Genomic DNA, 8,084 nt, shown 5'->3' with positions numbered 1-8,084 from the left:
ATGACAATACAAATAAATACGCTAAGTCAGGGGTGTCAAACTGCCGGCCCATGGGCTGGATGCATCATGGCAAAAACGTGCCTACCCCATTGCCGGTAATGAAAAAAAAGTTGCGGCACGTCACATGACATTGCGAGTTTGACACCCTTGTGCTAGGTAGAAAAACTGAACATTCTAAACAAAAAATTAACCTATTTATCACTTCCTACACCATATCTGCCTTTTTTACTCTTTCCCCCATTTACTATCACTATTCCAACTACCTTGGACTTTCTCTCCTTCCCTCCCTCTAGCAGTGTTTCTCAACTTTAACAATTTTAAGACGTGGACTTCAACTCCCAGAATTCCACAGCCAGCCTTAAAATTGTCAAGGTTGAGAAACACTGCGTTTTCTAAAGATTTACTCAGTAATGTCAAAAAATGCAGATTTACAGTATAATTTGTGCTGCCTATCTTACCAGCTATTTTGTTAACAAAGATGACTTTTCAGTGGACCCATTTTGTAATAGTGCCTATTTATCCTCCACCACCAGTTTTAGTAGTCCAAAACTACTGATCCTGACCTAAGTGCATGGATTCGTTACTTATATTACAGAATATGGCATAGGATTCAGAAGTATTGTGTAACTCCGAACAATTGTGACTCATGCAATATGTTATAGTTAACAGGCCATGGTTAATCATATTGGAAACAAATTAATGTGAGCAGTAAGTAGATGGACTACATCTTGTTTTGGGAGGATAGGATATCAATTGGAGACAAGATTGCAGCATTCCCCAGCTAGGAATATAGAATGTTGTAATGAATAGCAAGCAAATATATTATTTTGCATAGAAAACTGCTGAGTAAGTTACATACACTCCCATGCAAGGCACCAGTTTATTCCTTAGCAGGGTATTTGTTAGCAACATAGGAATAATAAATACAATATAACTCATCTTTTTTCACCTAGCAGTGATGGATTTCAATAAGTGAATTATCCAGGAATAGAGCATGCTGTTATAGTACCACTTAGGAATTTTTGGAATGCTTTTAATATTAAAGAATGTTCTCCAGTCGGAAAACCTGAATCCGTAAGATTCAGCAAATGTCAATCAAACTTCGGCAAGCCAAACATTTCTGGCTTGAAATCATTCATTGATTGTAGGACACGGGTGGCTTCTTTCGTCAGTTCTTTTGGCAAACCGCCGTCGGGGACCATGACTACTTGCATGCCGGCAGCAAGGGCCGCTTTGACTCCATTGGGGGCGTCTTCAAACACAAGGCACTTTGCCGGAGGTACCGGCGGTTCGAACCTCTTTGCGGCCACCAAAAATATATCGGGTTGCGGCTTGCCGTTTTTTACCTCGGGGTCATCTCCCATCACAATGTGATGGAACGAGCCGAAAAAGGGCTTAAGCTGCCCCGTTTTCATCTCAAACGCTTCGCGAATGGAGCTGGTGGCGACGGCAATGGGGATCTTGTGCCCGTGCAGGTGGCGGACCAGCTTGTCCACCCCGGGCATTAAGGCAGAGGTGGGATACTGTTCTCGTTTCTTTTGGGCGGTTTCGCGTAGGATTTCTTCAACGGTTAAAGGCAGGTCGAAGAGCTTTCGGAGAACCTCCAAGGCGTTCACTTCTTTCATCCCCATAATCTGGGACCTTTCCTTCCAAGTGTACGTCTTCCCATAGCGGCTACAGAGTTCTTTCATGATGACGTTAAAGATATCCTCGGTGTTTATGAGGGTGCCATCCAGGTCAAAGATGACATGAGTGACGGGCAGTAGCGGCTTACCTCCATCGGAGGAAGCAGCCATCGCGGTCTCCCGTCCTCGATGAGCCGCTCCCGTGCTAAGTCAACCGCCGAGGAAAACCGCGGGAAACGAACTACGCGTGCGCAGTGCCGTTTCCCCGTCTCCTAGTGGTTGCTGCGATATCAATGGACGCCTCGCACGCCGTCACTTGAGCGTTCGAGAATTCGAGGTTCGGCTCGCCTGTTCAAGCCTTTGCGAAGATTGTCGTTGGGTGTATGGAGCGCGTGCCTGTCCTTCTGCAAAGACGTTCTAATTCAGGGGTAGTCAACCTTGGCTCTTTTATGACTCGTGGACTTCAACTCCCAGAATTCCTGAGCCAGCTTAGCTTAGCTGGCTCAGGAATTCTGGGAGTTGAAGTCCACGAGTCATAAAAGAGCCAAGGTTGACTACCCCTGTTCTAATTCTTAGGAAAGAATAAAGGAGACAGGTTTACTTTAGAGAGCAGCTGTAAAACAAGCTACAAGCGAATGGAGCCATACCTCCTTCCCGAATTAGTCTGAACGGATCCAATGCTATATTCCAGACTTCCCTAATGTAATGCAGCAGAAATTGCAATGGCCATGCTTGCTTGAGTGGTGGGAGAACAAGTTTCAACATACTTGAAAGGCACTAGGTTGGAAAGTCTGGTATTATGTTTTATTCAAAATTGAGGTCTCACTATATAGACTCGTTTTATTTATAGATAGTCCTTGACTTACAACAGTTAAGTTTAGTGACTGTTCAAAGTTACAAAGTTACTTATGACCACATGATTTGTGAATTGGCAACTGATTGATATTTAGTGTGATCACCTTTTGCGACCTTCTCACAAGCAAAGTCAATGGGGAAGTCAGATTCATTTAACAACTGGGTTACTAACTTACCAATTGCAGTGATTCACTTAACAACTGTGGCAAGAAAAGTCGTAAATGGGGCAAAACTCACTTAGCAAATGTTTCACTTAACAACAGAAATTTTGGGCTCAATTGTGGTCGTACGTTGAGGACTACTGTATTTAGTAGATTTTTATCCTGCCTTTATTACTTCATGAGTAATTCAAGGCAGCAAGCATATATGATACTCCTCCTATTTTCCGCACAACAACCATCTTGTAAGGGTGACTGGCCCAAAGTCGTTCAGTCAACGCAGAAGGAGAACTTATTTCTGGTTTCTAGGCCAACACCCTAGCCATTATGCCAAACTGGCTCATATATATACCCATGTACAGGTAGTCCCTTACTTAACAACAGTTCATTTAGTGACAACAGCACTGAAAAAAGTAACTTATGACCGTTTTTCACAGGTGAGTCTGGCCTGTCTGCAGGATATGGAGAGTCAGGTTGTGAGTCAGGCTTCTCAGCCAGACACAGATCCATACAATTGCGACAATAGAGAATTTCATCTCTATTGTCCACTAGATAGGAGCGTGGTGTCAGTTTCATTTTGTCATTTAAACTCATGACATCACATGTTGTACTGAGTCCAGCTGGCAGGTTTGAATTATACTGTTTAATCTGAGATTTATGAACCATTTTTTGCCCTTAGAGTTTACGGCATCAATGCATTCCTTTATGTAAACCACATCAGTGGTAAGCAAGTGTGCATCCTCGGGATCTTACATTTGCTCAGTTGTGTGCAGCTTCCTTCCTTCCATTTTATTTGAGAGACACACTCCTGCAAAATGATTTGGTTTCCCACATGCCCTGCAGATTTTCCCATATGCAGGACACTGCTGTTTCTCTCGTACATGCCCACTGCCACAGTACTTGCATGATACTGGGTTGCTCCCAGGTGAGTTGTGTAGATTAATTTTGTGCTGACGCATGTGCTTAGCTGTTGTTTGGAGGCTGCATTGACACTGTCAATCTGTTTATCCTGCTCCAAAGCTCTCATCCATTTGTCAGTAAGTTCTGTGGTACAACATATCTCAATTGCTTTTAAACTTAAAGTACGCTCCCTCATAAAGTGACGGGATGTGCTTTCACTAGCAATATCCAGAACTATTTTATCACAAATAAATTTATCTCTCAGAGAGCCATAATCACAGCTTGCAGCTTTTTCTCTTAGGCATGTGACAAAACTGTCTATTGCTTCACCTTCTTCTTGCTTACAACTGCCAAATATATATCTTTAATATATGACATTTTTAGAAAAATGAAAAAGACTTCTAAGGCAGAGGTCCCCAATCTTTTGGGCACCAGGGACTGGTTCCATGGAGGTTTTTCTGTGGACCAGAGAGGGCGTGGTTTTGTATGCTGCCTACATCCCGCGGATGGGGTTTTGCTTATTTGTGCAGGCCGGTTGCTGGCATGCCGTGGCCCGGTACTGGTCCACGGACCAGAGGTTGGGGACTCCTGTTCTAAGCCATCTAGGATGGCTTTAATATCACTCTTTTGCTCCTCTGTAAGGGTTAAATTATGCTTGTAAACATGGAGACATTCGCTGCACATCAATCTACTCAGTGTGGCTGCTTGCACTGCTGACGGTTTGTCATTTAAGCCTGTGGCTAGGAAGTAATCCTCAAACTCTGCTCTGAAGTCCCAGTTACTGCTGCAATTTCCACTTACCCTCATTGCCTCAGGCAGTGGTATGCTGTTAGCAGCTGCCATGATGCTGCTCGCCTCAAATGCTCAGTTTCCAGGACAAAACCGCAAGTGCTAGACTGGCATCAAATATGTAGAGACAGCGCAGATTCAGATGCTTCTGACACCTTGTCTTATATGGAGTAAGTAAATACAATACAAGCCATTACTGTGCAAAAGAGAAAATGCATCACAGGAACAATAGAGATGGATCATAGAGCAGCAATGTGACACAGGAAACAAATACATTAGAGATGAATGATAGAGCTGCATATAAGGTAAACATAACACCCATGACATATGTGATCCCCTCTTGCGACCTTCTGTCAAACAAAGTCAATGGGGAAGCCAGATTCACTTAACCATGTTACTAATTTATCAACTGCAATGATTCACTTAACAAGCAAGGCAAGAAAGGTCATAAAATGGGGCAAAACTCACTTAACAAATGTCTCACTTAACAACAGAAATTTTGGGCTCAACTGTGGTCATAAGTTAGTTAGATTTCCTTCTGCTATGTAGGCCAGGCTTTTGTTAATTACATGGCTATATTTACCAGGGAGGATACCTCACTGAAATCAGTGGTTTATTTGACAACATACAACAACAATGACAACAATAATAATAATAACTTTGAAAGGGACCTTGGAGGTCATCTAGTCCAACCCCCTGCTCAGGCAGGAAACCCTATACCATTTCAGACAAATGGCTGTCCAGTCTCTTCTTAAAAACTCCCAGTGTTGGAGCATTCACAGCTTCTGGAAGCAGGTTGTTCCACTGATTAATTGTTCTAACTGTCAGGAAGTTTCTCCTTAGTTCTAGGTTGCTTCTCTCTTTGGTCAGTTTCCATCTGTTGCTTCTTGTCCTGCCTTCAGGTGCTTTGAAAAATAGCTTGACTCCCTTTTCTCTGTGGCAGCCCGAGATATTGGAACACTGCTATCATGTCACCCCTCATCCTTCTCTTCATTAAACTAGACATACCCAATTCCAGCAACCGTTCCTTATGTTTTAGCCTCCAGTCCGCTGATCATCTTTGTTGCTCTTCTCTGTACTCTTTCTAGAGTCTCGACATCTTTTTTATATCGTGGTGACCAGAACTGGATGCAGTATTCCAAGTGTGGCCTTACCAAGGCGTTGTAAACTGGTATTAACACTTCATGTGATCTTGATTCTATCCGTCTGTTAATACAACCTAGCACTGTGTTGGCTTTTTTGGCAGCTGCAGCACACTGCTGGCTCATATTTAAGTGATTGTCCACTAGGACAGGACTTTTCAACCTTTTCACCCATTGAACCACTTTTAGGATATGGCAATATCCGAGTACCACCAGTCGCCTAGCAAGGTGTCAAAAACTTGATGACCAAAAAAAAAAAAGGAAAAAAGTGATGAAGTACAGGTAGTCCTTGACTTACAACAGGTCGCTTAGTGACTGTTCGAAGTTACAATGGCTCTGAAAAAAGTGCCCCCAAGCCACAGCTGAGCAAGACACCTGCCTGCCCACCTGGCGGCGCTCTTCCTCCTGTCCGAGGTTTTCATTGTGCGCATTTCTGTTGAGGATTGGCAGCGGGGGTGCGGTGGGGGGTGTTTGGTTTTTATTCCCCCCCCGTCTGCTGGGTGGTTGCAGCAGATTTTGGTCACTTCACATGACCCTGGGACACTGTGACCGTCATAAATATGAATCAGTTGCCAAGCATCTGAATGTAAATCACAAGACCCTGGAGGAGCTGCAACATTCCAGCTGATCCGCGCTTCTTCTGGGCTCAGCAGAAGCACCAGGATCAGCGCCGAGCTCCAGCTGGAGCCTGGTGGTGATCCTGTCGCTTCCGCTGAGCCTTGACAGCCCTGCAGCTCCAGTCGTCTCTCGGTCAGGCTTGTGCGGTGCTGCCACCGGTTCAACTCATTCCCCTCCCCCGCTACCACTTTTCTAGGATGGTCGCGTACCACCTGCCAGATGCCAATGTACCACAGGTGGTACCCGTACCACTGGTTGAAAAGCCCTGCACTAGGACTCCAAGACCGCTCTCACAGTTGCTACTATTGAGCAAGGTACCACCTATACTATACCTTTGCATTTGGTTTTTCTTGCCTAAATGTAGAATCTTACTTTTTTTCACCATTGAATTTCATTTTGTTGGATAGGGCCCAATGTTCAAGTCTGTCAAGATCCTTCTTTATCTTAAGCCTATCTTCTGGAGTGTTGGCTATTCCTGCCAGCTTGGTGTCGTCTGCAAATTTGAGGAGTTCCCCATCTCTCCCCTGATCCAAATCATTGATGAAGATGTTGAAGAGCACTGGGCCCAGAACAGAGCCCTGGGGCACCCCACTACACACTTTCCTCCATGTAGATGCAGTTCCATTGAGGACCACATGCTGAGTATGGCCGGTCAGCCAGCTACGAATCCAGCTACGAATCCATCTATCGGTGATGCTGTCTAACTCACATTTTTCTATCTACAACTTAGAGTGGAGGCCAAGATCCATTAACCCCACCATGCATCTACATTTCCAATTAAATATATTTTGTGGGCATTTTAAACCCCAAAACTGTAGAGCTTGTTTGAAACTTCTTGTGATCAGGTTCATGGAATGAGACCGTTTAGCATTCTAGCCCTATGATTCTAAATTGAGAAAACAGCCTCACTTTATCAGAGAAAACAAAGTATACACTGCTCTAGTTCAAAGTGCCGTAATAGTGGTATACCATACCATGTATTCTATTGCACTTAGTGGGACTTTGTCTCAAGAAAGCATGTGTGTGTATTTATACATCAGTGCTTCTCAACTTTGGTAAGGTGTGTGGACATCAACACTCTGGGCTTATTTTAAAGTTGCTAAGGTTGAGAAACACTGAACACTATTAAATACTAAGGGAAGTTTTAACGGCTTGTAAAAAAACAAAATTAAAACAAAATTATTAGCCATTTACTCAAGTGATACACAGTAGGGAAACCCAAATAAGTTAGACCCCGGGTGTATTGAGGGCGGTTATTTAAGAGTTGCAATCGGAGATAAGAACTGCTAGTATTCAAACGCTACGCGCCATCCTGCCGATTGAAGTTAGTTGAAGGACTGGCGCGGCGGCGACGACTCCCGAGCGAATTCCCAGCAGGCAATGGACGGGGAAAATGGGCGGAGCTACACTGCCGCTTTTATGATTGGCCGCCATTGTCGATTTGAACGGGGCGCGGGGCCGAGTCTGTTCGTGTTTCGGCTGCCGGTCGTGGCTGCTTTAGAGAGCGAGCGGCTGGTTGACAGGAAAGACATTCTGGCGGCGGGTAGGCTGAATTTGGGGGGGAAGACAGTGGGAGGGGGGAGCTCTTCGCGCTCGGCGCTAGAGAGGGGTAGGGAAATCGTGTGGGAGATCCCTGAAATAGCGACCATGTACTGTATTTCTCATTTATATTTGCCCAATGCTCGTCTTGGACCATAACTCCCATACAGTATTTCCTATCCAGCACTTCGTTGCATAATGCTAACATTGAATTAGGCCCACTCTTCTGAAGGTTACTGTAAACCAGTAATTCGAAACAGAAATATCTGCCGCATCTTTTTGATAAAGTGGGAAGGAAGCCATAAACGCTTTGGCCGGTCATAGGTTTGTTACACGCTCAAAATGCATTTATTCAATGCGTTAAAATAAGATAACCTAGTCATTTTTTACTGTGAGCACACTGGCATACATTAACAATGAAATTCTGTTGCTTGCTCTAAAAAAAAAAGTACCCATAC

At 44.2% G+C, this 8,084-nt stretch overlaps 1 pseudogene; it reads right to left on the bottom strand.

The window, feature by feature from the left end:
* Positions 1 to 1,091: 1,091 nt before the first annotated feature.
* On the bottom strand, positions 1,092 to 4,381 carry LOC107288517 (annotated as a pseudogene).
* Between the last annotated feature and the right edge of the window lie 3,703 nt (positions 4,382 to 8,084).

The sequence above is a fragment of the Protobothrops mucrosquamatus genome, unplaced genomic scaffold (assembly GCF_001527695.2).
Source record: "Protobothrops mucrosquamatus isolate PMUCROS unplaced genomic scaffold, P.Mucros_1.0 scaffold555, whole genome shotgun sequence".
In the NCBI taxonomy this organism is placed as follows: domain Eukaryota; kingdom Metazoa; phylum Chordata; class Lepidosauria; order Squamata; family Viperidae; genus Protobothrops; species Protobothrops mucrosquamatus.
The sequence above is the reverse complement of the archived record's forward strand: the minus strand, read 5'-3'. Positions and strand labels throughout refer to the sequence as shown.